Source organism: Rhinolophus sinicus, linkage group LG04 (genome assembly GCF_036562045.2).
Source record: "Rhinolophus sinicus isolate RSC01 linkage group LG04, ASM3656204v1, whole genome shotgun sequence".
Taxonomy (NCBI): Eukaryota; Metazoa; Chordata; class Mammalia; order Chiroptera; family Rhinolophidae; genus Rhinolophus; species Rhinolophus sinicus.
Genome location: NC_133754.1, coordinates 174,766,172 through 174,789,359, shown reverse-complemented (window position 1 = coordinate 174,789,359; position 23,188 = coordinate 174,766,172). Strand labels below are relative to the sequence as shown.

Below are 23,188 nucleotides of genomic sequence, written 5' to 3'. Positions count from 1 at the left end.
ATGTGATTATCATTACAACCCCTTGAGGAAACACGGACAGGATTTCTGGGAGAGGTAACTTGGGGAAAAAGAAAGACATAAGTTTTAGAGGCCAACAGATATTAACATATTTCTGATTTTCTAAACTGTTTAGCGCTGGGCTTTCAATTAATCTATAGAACTTATAATAACCTCAGTTTCTTATCTCTAAAATAAGTATGACATGCATGATTATAACAGGCATTACATGAGATACAGAAAATAAGAGAATTGTATATCGTTGTAATAACCCTGTGTAATATACAACGTCAAATTTCAGTGGCTTACAACAGGTGTATTTCTCAACTCTGAGGGTTGGTTGTGATTCTGCTCTGATTCACTGGGCTTGGCTCTCTATATAAGTGTTCACATCTGCTTAACATGCTTCCTCATTCTGTGACCAACAGCTACCCAGGGTATGTCTTTCTTATGGCAGATGGCAGAAGCATACGGGGATAAGGCAAACCACACGAACATACGTAATGGCTCTACTCACATTATATCTGCTGAGATCCCACAGGCAAATCAAGTCCCATGGCCAAGCACATCACTAGGGTAGACAATACACTCTCCCTACTCTGGTGGGAGGCATTGAAAATTCACTTGGAAAAGCCTGTGCATGAATAATTCTACTAGAGAGAAGGGATGAAGAATTGGGAACAATAACACAGTCTACAACAAAACCATAGTTGGCAATAAAAATATATATATATTAGCTTTGTCATTGTAATTCACCCTTTGGAAAACCACTTCAAGATTTAGAATAGGGAATTTCAGATTAGGGAACGTGTATGAAATTTGGTGTAACACTGTTCATTGCCCATTCAACTCCGTACTCTTTCCCATGATCATCTGTCTTCCCGCAGTAACTTGGTTACTGGTTTCTGACTCTACAGGCACTTACGTCCTAGATGCATATTACATGTCTCCTAAACCTGCTACACCTAAGCTGGACCCTCTATCCTCTATTTCTGGCTCACAATAAGGGGCAAGTGATGTCTGTCCCAGTTATTTCTGCATCCTAGCACAGTGCCCATCACACAGGAGATGGTCAATAAATGCTTACAGACTCAGGGAATGGAGAATATGGTTATATGTGGCAAAGACTACTGGTGACCCACCCAAAATTCATCCTTCCATTTTTCCTTACTAGTAGTAAACATGTTAATTTGGGGGTAAGGGGAGAGTAATGAAGAACTTAAATTAAAATTACATTTTCTACCTTCCCATGTGGTTAATGGTAGTCAATGAAATTTAAGTGGATAGTATTACGGAGGCTTTCAAAATCACTTTTAAAGGAGCCCTATCCACTTGCTATATCCCTTCTTCCTTCTGTAAAACAGACTTTTTGGTTCGAGTTCTGGTGGTTATTTTATGTTATCAACACATCTAAGGATGGTAGAGTCAAAAGCTGAAAAACGCCTACGTGCCTGATGATTTTGTGAGCCCAAGACTCTCAACCTCTGGACTTCTTTTGAATGAGAGAAAAATGAACCCTTAATTTGTGTAGTGAGAGGAATGTTCTGGTACTTGAAACTGAACACAATGTCATAGGTTCCTGGTAGATGTTAAATAGATCTGATTTTGAAAAGTGGAGATATAACTGGACTCTCACGGAAACAGGAACTGAGGCAGAAATAGAACCAAATTGGAGCAAAATAGCTTTCGTGGTCACAATTGAACAGGAAGCCTCGACAATCAGGATCACATCAAAAGTGACCATCAGCACTTTCTTTTTAGTTTGCTCTCTGCTCTGATTTATTGTGTGCTTCCCCTCAGCCCACACAGGTCGGGTAGGGAGCATGAACAAGAAAAAAACTTCTTTGTTGTGATAATGCCATTGAGAATTTCAGGAGTTTTTGTTACCGCAGTGCAGCACAGCCTATGCTGACTAAATTGTGCATTTCTTACAATCTTTGTAACCAATGCTCTTAGACAGTGGTTTGTCAACAGAAGGCGGAGCTGATAAAACTTCTATTCAAGAAGTCGAGTAAACATAATTGTCCAAAGCAAAATTTTCAGGAGGCATAAAAGAACAGCAATTTTCTTTTGGTTTATAAGATCAAAGAGGAGTTTATGGGAAGGGTGGCATTTGAACAAGGAAAAAAGTATGGAATTCTGAGGACTATATAATCTTTGGCCTTAAATAGACCTGGGTTTGAGTCCCAGATCTTCCAAAGATCTATTGTAGAAAAGTTATTTAATGTGTTTGAGCCTTAGTTCCTTTACCTTTATTATTGGAATAATGCCTACTACTTAGAATTTTGTGGGGATAAAATGAGAAAACACTAGCAAAGTGTTCATACAATGTCAATCACAGTATAAAAAAAAAAAAAAAAAGATATGAAATTGAAGGTTTGGGATGTGTGGAGATGGTAATGATGGTGACATGCATGGACGTAAGAGTGGGAATGTGTGGGGCTTACCTGACCAACAAGCATACCGATTTGAGCTACAGCTTCTAGCATATGACTTAGTTACACTTTGCACTTACATAGCATTTTATAGTTTCAAAAAACCTTGGCATACATCATCGTAAGTAGTATTCAGATCTCCTTTCTGAGAGAGTTCTTTATGTCTGTTAGCATTTAACAGCTATGCATATTGAAGTTCAGAAACATGCAAATAATCACCAAAGCATATTGATGGCAGGGTTGGAATTGGAGCTTCTGCTTTATGATAAAACGCCAGTGCTTTTTAGGGTTCCAGCTGCCTTATATGAGGAGCTCAGAACAAATCACAGAAACTTCTTCGCAAGGTACTCTCACTGTTTCATTGGTCAAGGTTTAGTTATACAGCATTGTCCATCCAAGCTGTGCTTGTGATAAGTTCTGCCTCAGCCAATATGATCTCACATTTCAGAACGTTATTAAGTTGACTGAAGGAAGAAGTAAATGGCTGTGATCCTCATATCCTCTTTGCAATTACTTGTCTCTGTAATTCTTACATATACTTTCCAAATCAATCCATGACCTAAGGGCAAGTGCATTTGTTTAAACAGATTGCTTCAGAACCAACCATGAGAAGGTAGCCAATCTAACAGGAATCCTGACCACAGTATTTTATCCCGGTGGCTTTAACTTCTGAAATGCCAATAAACACAGGTAATTATACTAACTCTTTCTTATATCTGGGTTATGTTAACAGGTCACACATTGGTTTGAAAGCAACTACACCTGCCAATTGTTTTTATGCACAAGACACAACCCATACTGATGTGAGCTGCAGGTACAGAAGATCTCTTTGATTCTCTCAGTAAGAACAATTGAAGATGCAACCACCATGTGTTTGTAGCTTCACATTCGTGAATGCTGAGATGTCTCCATGAGTTGACTGACTTGAATAAGCCAGGACCAAATAAACATGATTTTTTGTAATGTGGGAAGTGTCAAAGGTGACAACCAAGGCATCCATCAAGCACTAAATCTGGACTTTCATGGTTTTGTAGGACTTTAGAAATGGAAAGTGCTTCATTTTCATTTCTCTCCTTCTATACCATTTGCTTATTCAAAATTAATAGCATCACCACCTTTAGGAGATGTGTCTCTCTTCTCTGAACATTCTTCCTACATTTATAGGGCCGGATACCTGGCTCAAAGAAGACACATAATAACCTGGCCAATGGCCTATCAGTCTATCTTTGTTTAACAGTTTCAAGCAAGACATGAGAGCATTGGAGACTGGGGAACTCTCATACTTGGAGTAAAGCACTAACCAAAGGTACCATGAACAGCTGCTTTCATCTTGGACCTGCCTTCTTCCTCTTACCTGGCTGTTAAACTTGTCCTTGGATTATGTGAGAGACACCATTATCCTTCCAAAGTTTTTCTTTTATATACGTAAGAGTATGGTAAGTCTCTACCTTTCTCCAACTAAACTGTCTGTAAGACACTAGTGACTTCAGTAATTCAGCAGAAAGCCTCTGTCCATTATCAGTAGTCTTTCCTCCCCCAAGTTTCCCATGAAACCAGGTAAAAGTCCTGGTTATTCTACCTTTCAAATCCATTCTTGACTTTGTAGATTCCCGTAGTTTCTTTCTTTTTTTATTAGTAGTAGTTTCAGGTGTACAAAACAAGATAATGATTAGACACTTACACCCCTCACAAAGTGATAACCCAAACAAGACTACCACCCATCTGATCACGGACATAGCTATTGCAATGCCATTGGCTAGACTCCCTATGCTGTGCTCTTTCCTGTTTTCATCTAGGTTTTCATGTCTCCTAACTAGTGTTCCCAGCTCCAGTTTTGTCTCCTTCCAATCAATCTTCTGCCCCAAAGAAGAGTCAATTTCAATAGGGAAAGACATTTAACTGGTATTACCAAGCAGCCCGTTTGTTCAGAGATTTCACATTCCCTGCCTTGTTTAATCCTCTCTAAGTATTATAGTGTTGTTTTGTTTGTTTGTTTTGTTTTTTAATCTTTGTGTTCACTTTACAGATGAAGAAACTGAGACTCAGAGATGTTAAGCAAAATGTCTCCTGGCCACATACTTGGTAAATGATAAGGTGAAGCTTCAGACCCAGGTAGACAGACTCAAGGACCAAAGCTTTCAACCATTTGCTAATTTCTTCCCCAATGAGATAGGAGCTTAAACATATTTTACAAGCCTTTCCATTTAGTGAGGTCAGAGGTAGGATATGAATCCAGATATCTCTGACCCATACGCTTTATACTGTCTTGTGTTATGCTCATGCTGTTTCCTAGCTTTAAATTCTTTTGGCAACATGTTTCCTTTCACTGACATCAAGACCCTTCACAATTGGCTCTAACTAAACTTCCCCACTTTTACCTGCCATATTCTTTGACTTCCTGCCATATATATATTCCCCCCCAATCATCTTCTCATATCATTTTACTCTTTCACATTTCAAGCTAGCAAACTCCTATCCATCACCGTCCAATCTGAATGTTTATGAACAGTGTGAAAATATCCCATTAAACTCAAACTATTCATATGTTTTAAGGCAAAACTTTTATGATGATTCCAAAATAACCTACCACTAGGGGAAATGTGAAGGTTGACAGGATGATGTTGATGAATGGGTCATCAATCCAGGTATTCTACCCAGCTCAATGCTTTCTTTAAGTCAAAGGAACACGGATAAGAGACAGCAAAAAGAAAATATATTTGTTAATAGGGGCATTTGAAACACTTCTCATTAAATCAACTAAGATAACCTTATCATTAAATTTAGCCCAGCCCCTGGTGACAGAATAAGATCACTTAGGTTTCAGACTTGGCTCTGCTGTTTGTGAAGTGACCTTGAGAAAGTCATTTCACATTTAGATTGCTTTATCATCTGCACAGTAAGTAAATCAAATTACTGTTAAAATAATTAACTGATATAATACATTTCTATTTTGGGGGTTTTGTTTTATTTTGCTTTTTACATGATTACTGAAATAAGTTTACAGACAATTAAGCACCCAAATCTAAAATGTAAGGCTAAATAAATTTTTGCATATCTATACATTTTTTTCCTTTGCAAATGAGATGGGTCATATTCCAGACTTAAAAGAATCATGACCATCTTCAACTGAGCTCACTTATTTGAAATATAAAGTTCTAATAAGCATTACAATTTATTGTATGTTTACTAAATAAGACAATGCTATCTTATAAGGTGTCCTGTTTAATCTTTGCAGTAATCCTGTGATGTATATATTATTATCCCCATTTTATAGGTAAGGAGATGAGACTACATGGGGTCTGGTAGCTTGCCTAAAGTCACACCTCTGAGTTGCAAATGCAGGTCTAATTACCTGTAACAGGAACCTGGGCAGCCACGTAGCCGTATTTGCAGTCCAATCACTAGCTCCCTGTATGAATGTAGCCAGGTCTCATAACTGAATAGGGCAGCAACAATAATTTAGTCCTCCCTATACCCATTTTTTTCTTTCCTTTAGTCAAAGAGAGAAATAAGGATTGCTTATGGTTACTTTCCTTACTGGGGCAAAAGGGGGAAAAGTGTGGAGGTATAAGAACTCTTATTCTTCTCTGGGAATAGCCAAATGAGATTAAACCTAAGAGACTCTTCTTCCCTGGGATCGCCAATCATGTCTAAAAAACACAGGCTTATCCATGAACCACCTGCAGCCTCCATTTCAATAAATCAGCCTTTGGGTCCCGCAGAGTCTGGGTTACTACAGGGTTACCCAGGGAGGTACTCAATGGAGGCAGCTTCCTTGCCTTTACACAGTGACTCTGGTGTATTCATAATTGCTACATCCAAGATCCAGAGAACTGTGCAGTATGGACATGCTGGGATTTATCTGGCAAGAGAAAACACTCTGTCTGAATCTACAATGAGCTGTGTTTACAGACTTCATCTGCCTAGTGCTGGTGAAGACCCAGCGGAGATGGAAATAGTAGAAGTGAGAAGGATACCCGAGCCCAAGAAATGACGCCTCCTTGCTTGGCAGGAGCTGTGGCTTATCCATGAAGACATAGGAGGTCTTGGGAAAACACAATAATGCTAATTAATAAAACTTCCAACTGTAAGTAATTCTAAAATGTACAAAATGCTTTCCCTGGGACCATCTCAGTCCTCTAAAGGACCAGAGAGGTGCTGCCACTAATCCTCCTCTTTGGGTGAGGGGAGTGTGGATCAGAGAGGTTTCACGGGCTACACATCTAATGAGAGGCAGAATTCAGGCTTCTCGGTTCCCGGGTTAGCTCATTTCCCATTATGCTTGGTTGTTTTCAGGGAGCCGGAGAATAAAGTAGTCCAAATGAAAAAAATGAAAATAAAAATAAATGAGAGTTTGGAAAAAGCAAACAGATGGAGGGAGGGGCAGGATGCTATATAATCAGAGAGTCAGAAACATGTCTTAATTAAAGGCTTGGAAAAGAGAGGAAGACAAAGGCATTGTGTTTCAGAACAACACAAATGAGAGTGGGAAATTAAATGGCACCTTGTGGGGTGAAGCAGTAGACTGGCTTCAGGATACCCCTGCTCTTCGGTGACCTGCACCACTTAATTAGTACCTGTGTGATTAGGTAAGTCACTCGATGCCAGTGAGCATCTATTTCCTCCTGTGTAAACTGCAAAGGAAGAAAAGAGAAAGGAAGGGACGAGAGAAAGCAGGAAATGAGGGAGGCAGCAGGGAGAAAACAAGAAGATAATCTAAGGGTCAGGGGATGGTTAAATGCTGGAATAGAATAGATAAGAATCACAGAAGTTGTGAGGTAAAATGATACAGGGCTTTGTCCATGAACTTAGTTATTCAGTCATTCATGCGTTCATTCACTTATTCATATATTTATTCATTAAGTTACTCATTCTTTCTACAGTTAATTACTGAGAATCAATTTGGTATCGTGATACTCGAAACTGAAGACAGAGATGGATAAAGCAGGTTTCTATCATGAAGGGACTCTCAGTGTGGAAGAAGGAAAAGTAAAACATAAAGGCGGTATTGCAGAGGACAAGTACCTGGATATCATGAAAGCACAGAGAGGTCCTTACTCGACTTTGCATCTGGTTCATGGACAGCTGAGTGCCTAGAAAGGGGTGGCATTGCTTAGGGCAGGTCTCACCTGAAATAGGTGACAGCCCAGGATGGACATCAAGGAAGAGTCATCACTAACCAGAGAAAGCATATGGAGACAGGGCTGAGAAATGTATGAGGTATTTTCAGTGTGAGAATACAGAGGAGAGAAAATAGAGAGGAAAAGGTGAGCGAGAATGATGAGTTTCAGCAAATGAAGGAAGTTTGGTCCTGTTGGAATTTAGAGAAGAAGGGAAGCAGAGAGGAGGCTGAAGCTGAGCAGATGAGCAGGAACCAGATTGTGAGCTGCCTCAGGACATGGGGACTTTATCCTGAGGACAGACGGCCGTCTATGAGCAGCCTTAACCCAGGCCGTGATTTGATCAGAGTTACAGTTTAAAAAGACCCTTTTGGAATCATTAGAGAAGAGAGCGGTGAGTCTGGACGCAGGGCATCTAAGTGGGGAGGCTCTTTTCAGTGGTCCAGATAGTGGGCCCCGGATACACAGTGCACGGCCTGAATTAAAGGCACAGCACAGGGTGGATGCATTCTCAGGTCGTAAGGTTCTCTGCCTTCCTCTGTTATTTATGCACAATGACGCAATGATGTACATGACGCAAAATATCTTCACTTTGAAAAACATTCTTCACTTTTCCACCTTTAACCATTCTTCCCTGGTAAACACCTATTCAAATTACTTTTGGGTACCAAGTTCTTTGTGAAGAAGCAGCTGAATATATCCTTCTCAGCATATGCCAGCTGCCTGAATGGCAGTGATGAAAAAAATCTCACATCCCCTATTTCTCTGACACTCATGACCCATCTCCACCCAATTGTAAAGAAACAAAAGATGTCTCAAGGACTCTTTTGGAAAAATAACCATTCAGTAGGATATGACCAGGCTGTTTCCATGGCAATTCAAGCTTTTTTTACATTGTGATACTTTCTGAGAACAGAAATTTCCTTTTGTTTCCTAATGTTAGTTCCTTTTGTTGTATGTAGGTATTCACACTCACACAGAGGTAGTTAGGGTTGAAAAAATATAAATAAAGTAAAATAAAAGACGGAAGCCTCTTGGCTATTTTTCTATTTCCTACAGCTCACTAGCCTGGGGAGAGTGTTGAGCCTTTTAAGGGACATATCAAATAGAGTATCGACATGGGGGTTGGAGAAAGGATTAACCTAGTGTTTAGACTATTTTTTTAATACAGGCATTTCAGGAAAACAGAACATAGTACATTATACCACCTAAACTCTCTGGCGTATAAGACCAGGGACTGGGCACTTTAGCCAGAAAAATCAAACCGAGAGGAAACAATGTCAGCTGACCAACCACTCTCAGCTCTGTTCCCATATACAGGGCAAGAGTTTGAAGGTTGTGATAAAAGTCTTTTTCTCTCTTTTTTTTTTTTTTCTGTCATTGCTTAAAACTGGGATTACCCTTGTAGCGATAATTTTCTACAGGGCAATTTTGATCCCCAAAGGACACTGGGCTGGAGACATTTGGGGGTTGGGACAAATAGAGAGATGACAGAGGGCAATGACACTGCACAACCTCCATCCACTGAGGGAGGGCAGGTATGCTAAGCATTTCACAAAGCTCATGACAGCTATCCATGACAAGACTTATCTGGCCTAAAATGCCACTACTACCAAATTTGAGAAAATTAGCCTTTCATGTCAGGAATGCTACTAACACAGGGCCAGCAGGTCAATCACTGACAAACAAATTTGCCTTTAGGGTTTGGATTGGGAAAGTGAATCCAAGTGGGACAGTAGAATAAGAGTGAAGGGGCTCAAAGACTCATTTTAAATTCCGGAAATGTGAAGAATTGGATCTCCAATCAGGCAGGTAAGGAAAGACATCCAGGAATCCATGGGCCAGCTGCATCCACTCATGCCTTCATTCACACATTCACTGATTATTAATATTATTATTATGCCTTTTAATGGCAGGCACTGGATCAGGTACCAAAAATTCAACAATCAACAAAGCTGAGGGTCCTGCCTTCATTGGTCTCCTAGTCTGGCAGGAAACAAAGATAATAATAAAGAAATGCACAATTAAATATTTAAAAACGGTTGTAGTCATTGGTCTGTAGGAGAAGTACACCTTTATTTGAGTATAAATTAGAAGACCTAATCTAGAAAAGAAAACTTCCCAGAAAAAAAATGACTTTAAACTTAAATTTAATTGATGAACAAAAAAGTGGTAATTATGGATCGTGGAGATGTTTCTGTAGACCCGGCTGCCAGACTGGTGTGTAAATTGTGGGCTGACATCCACGGCCACAAGGGCAGAGGTTTGTTAAGAGCCTGTGTCTAGAATGTTTCAATCACGTATGCTGTTTTTTTTGTTTTTTGTTTTTAGCTCAGTTGTTTTAAGCATTCATAGAAGGAGAATGAGATGTTGATAAAGACAAACAGCAGACAGATTGAAAAATTGAGACAAAGCTAAGACAACCTGGAAAAATAAATCAATGCCTACAACTGTCTAACTATGTACCAGACACTGAATTTACAGATTGACCATAGTTTCAATAAATATTGAGTTCATCCTTTTTGCCAAGCAAACATTTATATACATATATATGTAACCTGGGAGATGAGGTGAGAAACGATTCAGGAGGAGGCCAGTAACATAATGAGTTACAGAATCCCAAATCAGAGCTCGGAGTTCATGACTCTTATTTCATCCAGCTGCACAGAAATGAGGGTCAAGGGTACCTGGGAGTGGTTGACATAGTCTTCTAGCTCGTGCCAGTTCTGCTGCTTTTCTCAATCATGCTCTTTGTTTTTCATAACCGTTTTGCATGTTATTGCACAGATACATTATCTAAATGTTTCTATTGCTGTAAGCGTACACACAGGGAAGTATGCAAATCATGGACAGGTGATTTAATACGTTTTCACAAGCACATTTAGACAACTGCCAGTCATACCAAGACATAAAATATGACCAACATCCCAGGTACGTCCGTGGTTCTGACCAGCCAACCTCACACAGAGGTAACTACCGTCTTGATTTCTATCTCCCTGGATTAGTTTGTCCTGTTTTGGAAGTGCTATTTTCTCACCAGTGTCTATCTGACTTTCCTAAAGTTACATGATATGATTCACCTGCTTTGGTGCACGAAACTGTTAATTATTCAGTTGGTGCGGAAGTAATTGCGGTTTAAAAGGTTAAAAATCGTTGCAAAACTGCAATGACTTTTGCACCAACCTAATCTCTTTTCTGTAGTGCAGTACTTTAGCTGCATATCTTGATATGCTGTGGTTTAATTACCATTCAATTTGAAAGCTTTTATTGGTTTCCATTGTGATTTCTTTATTGACACCTGGATTCTTTATGACTTCTGCTACTAATTTCTTCTTTAAATCTCTTTTCTGTTCAGACAGCGTACTCTATGTTTCAGCCCTTATCCTCGACCGAGGTCCAGTGATGGTAGATGTGATCAGGGCCTTCCAGGTATGGCTTCCCTCAGCTTTCTGATGACAAAAGAACTCTGAAGGACAGCATTCAACTTATCTGAGGACTGCATATACAATCTTACTCAGACATGAACACTTCACAGTGTTTTATATTTGGGAGTGTTTTAGGGGAGTGATTCTTAGCTATAATCATGTATAAAAATCACTGGAGGCTGTGTGTGTGTGTGTGTGTGTGTGTGTGTGTGTGTGTGTGTTTAACTTACGTCATAAAGCAGAAGGATGAATCATCATTCTCAAATGAGGAAATGGCACCTTTGACAGCTTAAGTTCCTCCTGGGAGACCATTGTTTATAGAATTCATGTTTCTTTCTACCTTGTGAGCAGAGACATGGGCCAATTTTTTTCTAGAATATCTTTTTAAGTCTCTTTTATAATGAACAAATAGAGCTAATGTCTCTTCCTGAGGCAGAGGGCAATTTTGTTGACTCTGTTATAATGAAGATAATAAACTCCTGTCAGAGGAAAGCCTGGACATACTGGGGGTGCCAAAAAATGTACTTAAGTGGACACTTTGGTCAGCGTTGCTCAAGCAGTAGATTGCCGTAATCAGAAGTGTCTGGACACTGATGGTGCTTTAAGTGGTTACTTAAAGCACCTCTTGTCATTGCAGAAGTCAAACGTGACTTGTATTCATCTTTTGTTATTAGTATATATTAAGTATAACAATTTTAAAAGTTTTCCTCTTTTAAAACGTGTATACAATTTTTTGGCACCCTCTGCATTTGCTTGCAGCCATTTATACCCATCAGGGTAACCTAAACTTGGGATTCTTTAGCTATGGTGATTCAAACATACTATGTGCAAAGCATCTGACTGGGCTGCTCTGTGACGGTCTCATGGGACTGAAGTACCAGAGGAATTGATGTTAATTAAAACTAAAGCTCATGTGCTTGCTCTGCAGTGAATAGTAAAATCCTTTATCTCTGACCCAGGAGTTTCATGTATTCTGTCATCATCTATGAAATTGTGTCAAGCCAATTTGTTAGCTTGCAAGTAGGGTGAAATCTCAGACTCTTCATAGTTCTTCATAACTCCAAAGGAAGCGCAGTCTGGTATCCCTGGACCATTGGTTACATTTTGATCCTCTATGTGGATATAATGTGGGGACAGATAATTTGATTCCCTTATTACTTTGGTTTATTTTGCTATCCTCATAAATTTACTTGTATAAAAATAATTGCCTTATGTTTCTATGTATTGTGAAAGGTTTATAGAAAGTATTTTGCAGTCCAGGACTCTTTTTTCTAGGGTAGAAGTTTTTAAATATATGTAATTCCATGGACACCTTTGGCCATTTGATAAAGTCCAATAATGTTTTTATGTCTATAAAAACATTGAATTGCAAAGGGAGTTCATTATATTGAAATAGAGTTATCTAAATATTTAAAGATCAGTTTGTGATAATAGTAATATATTGCTTTTATTAATGTATTAAACAGAAGATCCGCATGAAACTAATAACCACCATGACTGCCATAGTCATAAGTACAAATGATATTTCAAAATATTGCAATAACTGTAATATGACATGAAAATATCTGTGATTCTATTAACATAAAGTTACCATGAATGTGCAATTACTGCAATTACTAATGTAGTTTGTTTTCTACATTAATAAAGGGAATACTAAATTTTAATTATAGGATAGTAAAAATAAATGTGATTTCCCCCTCCCCCTTCTGATTAATGGACTCCTTGCTTAGAATCCTAGTCCTAGAGTCTCTGGAGAACCTCAAGGTAACACTGAAAAAAGGCAAAGCAAAGCACATTGCATTATAGTATTATTCTCCTGAAGTTAATATCCTCCATAGAAGATAGTGGTTTGACTTCTCAAGCACACCTTAGAAGTGTAGATTTTTTTTTTAGCTAGGTACATGTAAATCGCAGAGTCCTTTTTCTTTCCAGAGTTAACAGAAGGAGAAGTTTTTAGGGTTTTTTGGTTTTCATTTGTTTGTTTTGTTTGGTTGGTTTTTAATCTCCCTTTCTTTTGGAGTATTATGTGCTTTAAAACAGCCTGAGGTAGCTATGACTTGGGACTCTTTCCAACAATTTCAAACTTCCTGGAGTCCAAACTTGAGAATCCTAAATCTTTTAATTTTATAGGTCAGAGGGAAGTCTAGTATCTAACATGAACACAAGATATAGAGATTAGTAGGTTCACTGGTACAAAAGATAGAGATTAGTAGGGTCATCCTGAAACAACTTGCTGGACCAATGGGAGGGACAAAAGCAAAAGCACACATATAGCCATTAAAGCTATTCTGTTTCATATTACCTGCCAACTTATTATAAATGATTAAGTATGAGGAAGAATTGTAAAGTATTCCTGTTTGTATACTTTTACTCAAATCTGATTAGCAACTAAGCCTCAAAACATGAATACATGTCAACAGATTATATTTTAGTATTATTTTTTTCTAGAAAATTATTTAAGAGCATACACATTTTTTTGGTTTCATACAAATTTTCACAAAAACTATAATGTTAAATCTTCATAACCACCCATTTGGGGTAGGAATTACCAGTTACAAATAACACATGAAGACACTGAGTTTCAGAAATTTGATGTCTTGAATAAAGTCTCTGAATCTAAGTCTGGTCATCTTTTGTTGATATTGTTGTAGTTGGGCCTGGCCATCTGAGAAATCTCTATTCAAAATGCTTACTTCCCTTCCTTGAACTTCATGAAATGAGTCTTCTTAATATGCAGATTGCTCATAATATTAAGCTAACAATGTTAATGACCATCTCAATCCCAACAACAAAAATTTCATTGCATATTGTGATCACATAAGATAAACAATGAAACCAAAATGCATATCTGAATAGGCTAGCTTCAGAGCCCTTGTTCTTAGCCACTGTTGTAAAATCTTTGCTTTGTCCTTGCTCTCTGAGGGGTCCAATGCCCTTCTCAACATTCTTCCATTCTCCAGGCCATTACCATTAATCAGTACAAAGTTCTCCTTCATCTCAGATCATAAATCACTGGCTATCCTAGTGTTGCTAGGTAATGGCTCTGATGAGCTCATTCACACCAAGGTGTGAATGAATAATGATGGTTTTATAAGTGTTCCACTTGGGAGTCTGTTTGCATTTTAAGGAGGGCCACAAACACTTCTCCAACGAAGTGTGAAACATGGAGATTTCTGAGACTATTTTCAGGCATATGAAGGGAGAAAGAATGTTTTGTCAAGAAGAGTTTTAAGTACCTCTTAAATTACCTGGCTTGCAAAAATTGGAAGAAATAGAGGGAACTGGCACAGGAAGGCTAGTGAGAGGGCAAGATAAGCCAATCACTTCTGTCAGATGTTGATGAATCATACATGTACCTCCACAAAGGGAATTCCTGATTACCATTCACCACAGGAAAGATTCCTGCATCTGCTTAGGCACCCCTTTAAGACAGAAACCCATCTTTTTCAGATCACTAGCACAACAGGGCAAGGTACCTGACATCCAGGACTTAGCTGCCTCTTGGTCTTGTGACTCCATTGCAGGGCTTTTAGAATCTTTTTAGGAGGAAAGGGGTTGGTGATGAGATCCCCCCCCCCATTTATTCGGATATAATAGACATGTAACATTGTGTAAGTTTAAGGTATACACCATATTGATTTGATAGATTTATACCATGCAAAATCTTAATTCATCCTCTTATGGGATGGTTCTTCTTTCTGTAAAGGTTCTACACTTAAACTAATTGGAGTTTACAAAAACAACAACAAGAAAAAGCTTTAAAAAGATTTCCATTTCTTCTCAGTCCTCTACCCTAACAAGTTTGGAGGTTGCAAGCATAGAGAAAATGTCCATTCCTTTATAGGTACCATAGCTTCCTCTCTTGAACCTGCCTCAACAAAACCCTGTAATGCAATATTAAACACTATTAACAGACTCACTGAACATATGGACAATGGAATAAAGCCCTTTCTTAATGCTCACTGCTAAATTTATTGTTGAGAATTTGATATCATTATAATGAGATGAAGCCCTGTCAGTGGGATTCTGAACTGAGAGCTAGCTACAAGAAACAAAGTGAAATGATGATGAAAATGCCTCATTTGTCAGTAGCCAAATAAGCACTCTCCACCCCTACCGAAGAGTTCGCTGGCTAAAGGTATTTTCAAAACTGCAGTTCAAGTCCAAGGCCTAAATGAGGCTTTCTGCAACCCCCTCACTTAATGTGATACTCTTAGTTCTACCCGAGTTAATGCTTGTCTAACTGTCTAACCAGCTGTAGGCATGGCAAGAATGTACCTGCCTGACAGGTCCAAAGAGGAAGGCTCTGCTCAGGATTAGAAAACAAAAACAAAGAAAAAAAAAAAGAAGGAAGGAAGGAAGGAAGGAAGGAAGGAAGGAAGGAAGGAAGGAAGGAAGGAAGGAAGGAAGGAAGGAAAGAAACCAAAAGAGTATAAACTTGAATAGGTTCAGTATAACCCTCCACTGCTGACTGTTGGCCATTGAAATTCTTGGACATTTTGATAAGATTAGTAACAATCGTCCCTTGGATGGAAGCCAGGAAGGAATCATGGATGAGGGTCCAAATATATATTTCTTAATTAACAAAATCAAGTGAAAGCACACCAATGTTTTTTTTGTTTTGTTTTGTTTTGTTTTTTAATTATTATTTAATACATGGCATATGAATTCAGAAATACCTCCCATTTAGAAAAAGGAGAAAAGCATAATTAACAAAGTTAAATACTTAATCTATACTTTCCTACTAGCTTAATGGATTTATAGACTTCTCTAAATTTTATTTTTTTTCCCTTTCCCCTAATGTCTCAAGGTATGTACCTGCTAAATGAAGAACTATGATCCTTATTTCATAATGGGATTCAGAGTGTTAAATCTAACAATGTAGGCAAAGTAGTCAGCACAGTGTTTCGTACATAGATTTGTGGTCAAAACATAGTGACTCTGGAATCAGGTAGAGATGGACTAAATTCCCAGTCCACCGATTACAAACCATATAACTCAGGCTAAGTTATTTAGTTTATCTGTCCTTTATTCTTCTTATGTGTATCACGTAGATAAATAATAGGTGGTGTATACTGAGGATTAAATGAAGTATAATAAAGAAGTTTAGGACAGAGTACACACTAGACACTCAATTAACAGTAGCCATTATTATTATTACTACTACTTGGAAACACCTTCAAGGCTTGTAGGCTCCATGTGTTCTTACTCATATTTATCTGTTCTTAATCGTAAGAGACGGGTTTAGAAGAGGGAAAGCTGTATGAAAGTTACACATACAGAATATTAATTCCTGGAAAACCATTTATAATTGTCTTTTGAAATATGCCGATGCAGTATTCTTATATCCTTATTAATTATGACAGAGCACAGTGGCGTAAGGTCTGGGGTCACAAAGGCTGGATTTCAACTCAACTTCACAACCTACAATCTATGTGAATTGAGCAAGTTATGAAATCTCTACTTCTCACATTCCTCATCTATAATATATGAATAACAATATTATCCACCATAACGGGGTGTTGTGAGGATTAAATGAGTTATACATTTGTCTACTTAGAAAACTATTAGGGATATAGTTAGCTATTCACATTTTTTTTTTCATGTGTGTTTCCTCTTGTAATAATAATTGAGTATCATATACAAGGTTATATTTGTCGTGTTAGTCACTCAATTCAATTTTTAAATTGATCTGTGTTGTTCCATATATGCCACATTAAACACTATTATTAGCTTGTCAGGCATTCCTGATCAGTGATATAAATATAATACTCTTCATAAGACCCAGGCGGATTAGGGCATCTCTGATTTCTAATTGATTGAATTTATGAGTGGACTGGTTGTTGGCTTAAAAGTCAGGGATGCACATTCAGATAAGGGCACGTTATCATGTCTTCACTCTTGCAAAGAAGTAGTGTTACATGCATTATATATGTTTTAATTTGTCTTAATATCTGATTATGTCTACGTTAACACATGCTCTAATGCATCCACTTAAAATCTGACTGGAAATCCAGCTACACTACCATGAGAAGTTCACACAAACCACATTTGTGTGAATAAAAGTAACACACAAACAATGAAAGATCAAAATTCCGAACGCTTGTGTCAGTCCAGCAGTGGCACACAACCTTCTGGGAAGGCTATCTGAAGAAATCCTTGGCTTTGCTAGCTCCCGAGGTTAGTGTCCTCTGGCAGCTACAGGTGTTAATGCCTACTTACAATTTCCGTGAGCCTCCTAAGAATTACATCTCCCTACCTGCCTTTAGTTTCCCCAACTCAATCCCATCAGCTTTCAGTTGGAAATCCTAGTGGTTTTTGGACTCACTCTGAACTTCCTCCTAAAGGAGATGAACACAATACCGCTCTGTCTCTTTCCTTGCTTCCCAGGCATTTCTTCAAAGCTACCCTGTTTGCTTAAGTCATACAGCCTTGATTCCTAAAAGAGATAAGTACTTATTCACGTAGAATCCATCTAAATAAACATTAGGAAATATTTCTTATAGGCTTTTAAAAGGACTCTCTTTCTGAGATACACTGGAAGTCTTGGTATAGAATGAGGATTGTGAATGCTTCCCATAAAAACCAGGGTTTATTTTCTGCCCGTTGCCCATTCACTGTTTTATTGTTTGCTTCCGTGTGTAGCAGAGTCCTCACACTGCCTGCCCCGACCGCCTCTGCCTGCATAAAACATGATGCTCTACTCGGAACAATGCTGGAATACATTACATAAATTTCCCTTTGATACCCAGCATGTTTTCTACACTAATAGAATTTGAGCAGAATCACATCTCCTTTCCCCCAGTGTTCCTCATGTGCTTCATAATTCTCTCTTCTTTGAATCCAATAACCATCTCCCAGCCATTAAAAGGGATATGTTGCAGTGAAGGGTGGAAGGAGGCAGCTCAGCAGGACAAAGCCAGAGATGATCTAGCAAGTAGTTACATGATAGCATGAGAGTGCACAGACCAAAGGTCAGGAGGCTGTACAATCAACCTTTACTATTCCCAATTCTTGCAGGAATGGAGCATTCAGGTTATAATGTGAAGGGAACCCCCAAACCTTCCTTTTTTCAAACCTGATTATAAATTTTCCAAAATGGTTGGGCTCCTTCCCCTGAAAGAGTCTGCAGTTTGATTTACTGCACAACTATTCTCTAGCCTCATGCCAACTTCCCGACTCAAACAGAGGCCGATACTCTTCTCCAGCCTCCTTTGCAACCAGGGGTAGTGATACGCACAGTTAAGGCCAGAGAGAGGTCAACGTCTGTTATTAGGTTCCCTGGGAAAGTGTTTGCTTTCCTGATTAAGGATAAAAAAAAAAAAAAAAAAAAAAAAGGACAACTAGGAAGGCATCACCCTTTCCCAATTGAATGTTTCTGTGATACCTGGAGCTACAATGTCAATCAGTAACCATGAGGGAAAGACCATGGTTATCACAGAGACACCAGCCTAGATATTGTTGAGATGCTGAACCAATGTCAACAACTGCCTACTTCTTGTAATAACTTAATAACAAGTCCACTTTGTTTTAGACATGTGTATCACTTGTTTGATTTGTTTTATTAATTATAATGAAACATATTTCTGTTACAACTCCCATGCCTTTCTAAGTAGAACTAGCTTGAAAACATCTTGCTCAATATCTGAGGACTTTCAGCGTTTGCAGTCATTATTCTAAATACCATGGCTTTATATAGGATCTGGAAAGTCTCAACAAATCATAAAACCCAGTTTCCTGGAAAGGCACATAGCATAAACAGCACCAGACAAGACCAGTCTCTGCTCTCCTCACGGTCAGTGTGATCTAGGAAATACCAATTCAGAGACTGGGCTCTCAGCTCTGGAAAGTTGAGTTTGGAGTTGGGTATTGTTTTGCTCTAGACTTGAATTTTGACAGTTCTGTCTCAAGACAGAGATTGCTGTACAAGACTATAATTCTCACGCATTCTCCATGTCCAGGTAGCATGTGAAACAGCCCACGGGGATGTGGAAATCTGTGTTCCTACGCACTGATGCCATTCGCCATTGATGGCACTCATTTTTCTAAATCTCATTTTTCTCACCAGCATGAAATTGTACATTCGCTCAAATCAGAGATCGTATTTTGGCGGTTCTTGGATTGCATTTAGTCTGCAATTGTGTTTTGTTGCCTGTAGAGGTTTTGTTTCATTTGTTTGTTTTAAGTTTAAAATCTAATTAGTCATATAATATCTATATGTATATATATACACATATATGTATATGTATACATATACACACACACACATATATATATATACATATATGTGTGTATATATATATATACACACATATATATATATATTTCTGGGTAATTTTTTATATTAATCAGTTTATTTGGCAATATTGAGCCCACATTCTTCCATGAAAATAACCACCTGGAATAAAGGAACTACTACCTCATTAAAGCCTGTGCCCCTCACTCATAATTCTGCCCACTTCGTTCACTTATGTTATGTTATGGGAGACCATAGTTATCTGCATGTTTAAGTCTTGGAGCAGTAAATTGCCAAAATTCTTCCGAACTCTAAAATTGTCTCTAAAGACATCTATGTTGCAAACTGAATACATTAAACCATTAGAGAAATTGGTTCCATAGGCCGAAGGAGATGACGTCTTAAGCCCTTCCCAGCTCTAACATTCTAGCACCCCATGTCAGCTAAGATGTTCCTATGACTTTGATGTATTACTTGTCGCATCACTAGGCGAGCCAGCCTCGAGCTGGTCTTAGAAGTCACTCAAAGGAGCAACTTCACTTGTCAGCATTGATCTGAGATGAACACAGTGATAGGTGAAAATCAGGGACTGCAGGTACACCCTTCCCTGCAGTTTTAAATAAACACGATCAGTCTACCCAATGCTGAGCCACTGTTTCTTAGGGCGTGTTTGTAAATGTGTTTATAAAGCAAGGACCTTCAATCCATCAGGCCCTCAAAGAGCTAATCAATATAGTCCAATCTGATCTCAGAAATGTTGCCGCTGGGAAGTTTAATTTATTTCAACTTGTGGCCATGAAAAAAATGAGCAGCCATGACATTTTGACAAAATAGAAAAAGTGGATGATGTTGTAGCCAGCAACAGTTCCATTTCAATTTTCCATTTTATCTGGACAAATCACCCCAATCAATGGAATGACCATGAAAACTGATCAGGCATGGGCTAGTGTATGGGCCTGGATAGGAAGAAAGAGTGTCTAGATGGCAGCTGCAAGAGGCATTGTTACTCACAGGCCATGCCACCTGTTAAAACATTTCGGGAGAGGAAATAATAGGAAGCCTAGGAAAGAGTTTTGGTCGGTAATCTACTAGATAAATGTTCTCTTAACAGCACTTGTATCTAGATATAATCACTTCCCATAGCTAGGGTATTTGCCCCCGAAAAATAAATTCCCCTGATGTCTGTAAGGGATGGACATCAAGTGCCATTTCCCTTTTAGAATGTGGCACAGTGAGGACATAAACGAATCCCAGGAGAGTATTTCTTATTTTTATGTACCCGGTATAGAATCCAGGTCTATCATATATCGAAAGACAGCATAGCTTTCTGGCTGGCCCCAAGGGAAATATGCAGAGTGGCAGAAATGGAAATGCAGTATCCTAGGAACCCTGCTGTATTACAGGCTGCATCAGTGGCATATGTTTGCATAAGCAATACATCCGTCCCCACTCTTTTTATGCAGATTCAATAAACAGCAGGGTCCACTGTCTTTAACATATAAAGAGAGGAGGTCTAGAAACCAAAAGATAAGGTGAGTAGAGAGACTAAAGAAGGCAAACAGGAAGGAGGCACTTTTTAAGCTAAACTTGTTTAAGCAAATTTATCCAGAAAAGGGAACCAGAGTCATAGAAGAGCTTCAGAAAGCATAATGTACATAGGCACCAGAGAAGCAGACCTCATTTCCTGGAGGTACAAAGATGGGCTTGCAGAGAAAAAGAGGTGAGAGGCCCTGGTGTCCTCCTGATGTCTTGATAAGATGACTTCTCCATTAAAGAAAAGCCTTGACGCCAGATAGATGTCCAACTAGAGACTACAACTAGGACCGTGAAAACGAGTCAGATTCCTTCTGAGGTCTCCCTGGATTCACAGGTATGAGACTATAGGAAGACTTCCGAGGGATTTCAAAAGCAATGAAACATGGAAAAAGGAACACCAGACTTTAAACAATGAAATATTAGTCCTAGTTACTGCTTTGTCACTAATTTCCAATGTGACTTAACTTCCTAGCAATTATGTTTCCTCATTTCTTAAACAAAGGCATTGCATTAACAGTTTTCTAAGGTCCTATATAACTCAGAATTGTCATCATCTTCATCTGTGATCTCCCATAAGAGTTCACATCTGCATTTCTCTATTTTCTACTAAAGCACTAGCTTGGTGGATACATTAATTTTTAGGATGACAACTGCATAGGTTAATTCCAATTCTCTAAATTTAAACCTCTACAATGTTCTCTTACAAGTAGGAGACGTCTATTTTCAGGGTCATGATATGGAATTGGCATAGAGTTGATTTATGGCAGTTATATTTTCCAGAGATATCCAACTTCATTCGTAAGTTTCCAAAGGTTAGAGCAGCACGACCAGAAAAGATCTCCTGAAGAGTGACTGTTTAAAAAAAAAAAAAAAAAGCTCTTTGTCAGAAGGGAGAATTATCTCTAGCCCTACGTGTGGGCTCCTGGATCAGAATCTACTCACTCATCTTCCACAGGAATACATATGCCCCACTACTTCTTCAGAGGGGAATGTATTGATTGAAAGCTCTCAGATCATTTTCTACAAAGTTACACTGCAACGTATATTACAATGTAATGCTCTTTTGATAAAAAATATAAATTTTTTAAATGATACTAAAAAATACAGAAAGAAATGCAGCATTCAAACACAAGGAAATGACCCTTGTCGTTTGTTTGAACTCTGTCAGATTATTATCGCACAATTATATCTAGTTTTTATTACTGCATTTTTAGAAGGATGGGGACTCACTGGAGAAGGTTAAGGGAAGAGTATGAGTGAATTGAAGGACAAGAATAAAGTCATATTTAAAAAAGGCTAAAGAAATGTTAGATGTCACTTGTAAGAGAGACTTAAGACTCATTTGTCTCTAGCTTGCATGTATATAAAAATATATAAAAGAAGAAAAAAGAAAAAAGACTATATATCTGAATGGGATGGGAGTGAACTTCAGCTCTTTGGGGGGATGAACAAGCTGATTTATAAAACATATACTAAGCAAGGCACGAAGTTTGGGGTCATGGTTCACAGAGTTAAAAAGAAAAAGAAAGAAAGAAAACAAAACCAAGATGCCAAATGCAGTCACTCATTATTTCAGGAAAGAGATAAACTCATGAATATAGTAGTTAGAGCTTTAAGCTCCAATGTAGGGGTAGGTTTAAAAGACCTTTGTTTATGACCTTATGAAGTTTTAAAGATACAAACAAAACAAAAACATGGCATATCCTAGATACATCTCCTAGAAGTACATACTAAATTCATCATGGGTCCAAGTCTAGGGATTGTAGTAAACTGTATGGGAAGCAGAAAAATAACTTATTGTTTGGGGATGGAATCTGGGCTTAAAGGACCCTTTTCCTCCCTATATACTCAGAGGGGGGCACATTAGATGGGTTTGCCACATTTAACTGGGAGGGCCACCAGGGCACAGTTTCACAACGAGTCACCCCAGATGTCCTTTTCTTCCTTCCCGTGCAGCCTGTATTTCCCTGGAGCACTGATCCCTTGAACAATTAAGTTGTGAGCAAGACAACAGAGTTGATTTCATCCAACACAAACTGCACAAGTCTCTTCGACGTATTTCAGATAATGATGCTTGAGATGATGATTCCATTATCTAAAAGTAGATATTTTGCCTCTTCCTATGCCAGGCCCCCCAGCCTAGCTCTCTCCTAAGGGAAGAGGGTTTGCTTTTCCCTCTGAGTACGAGCTTAGAATACACATTGGGGTATGCTCTCCTTTCAGGAACTTTTATTCTTCCTTAAATGAAGAATCCTCATTTCCTTTTATTGCATTTCTGTTCAGACCTTTGGTATAGTCAGGCCCCAGGGGATATGGCTCATCTCACATCTTTCTCTTTCATGGCAAGGAACTGGCTGTAGAAGCGGGTTAAGAGGTTTTCTTTGCCCACAGGCATGACTGAGCATGGTATTCCTGTGAGTGAGGGGGCCCCTACTGGAT

The 23,188-nt window shown here is 38.6% G+C and overlaps 1 long non-coding RNA gene across 5 annotated transcripts in view; it reads left to right on the top strand.

The window, feature by feature from the left end:
* Window positions 1-23,188, top strand: part of LOC109447129 (uncharacterized) — a 79,670-nt gene that overhangs the window by 43,179 nt on the left and 13,303 nt on the right. Inside the window, exons 5-7 of one of the 5 annotated variants that reach the window (XR_012495914.1) lie at window positions 3,166-3,868; window positions 4,459-4,544; window positions 10,908-13,668. This is a non-coding gene — a long non-coding RNA (uncharacterized LOC109447129). Of the gene's footprint in view, window positions 1-3,165; window positions 4,840-10,907; window positions 13,669-23,188 lie in introns of those variants that run through there. The other 4 variants (XR_012495915.1, XR_012495913.1, XR_012495916.1 and 1 more) reach the window with 4 other exon arrangements.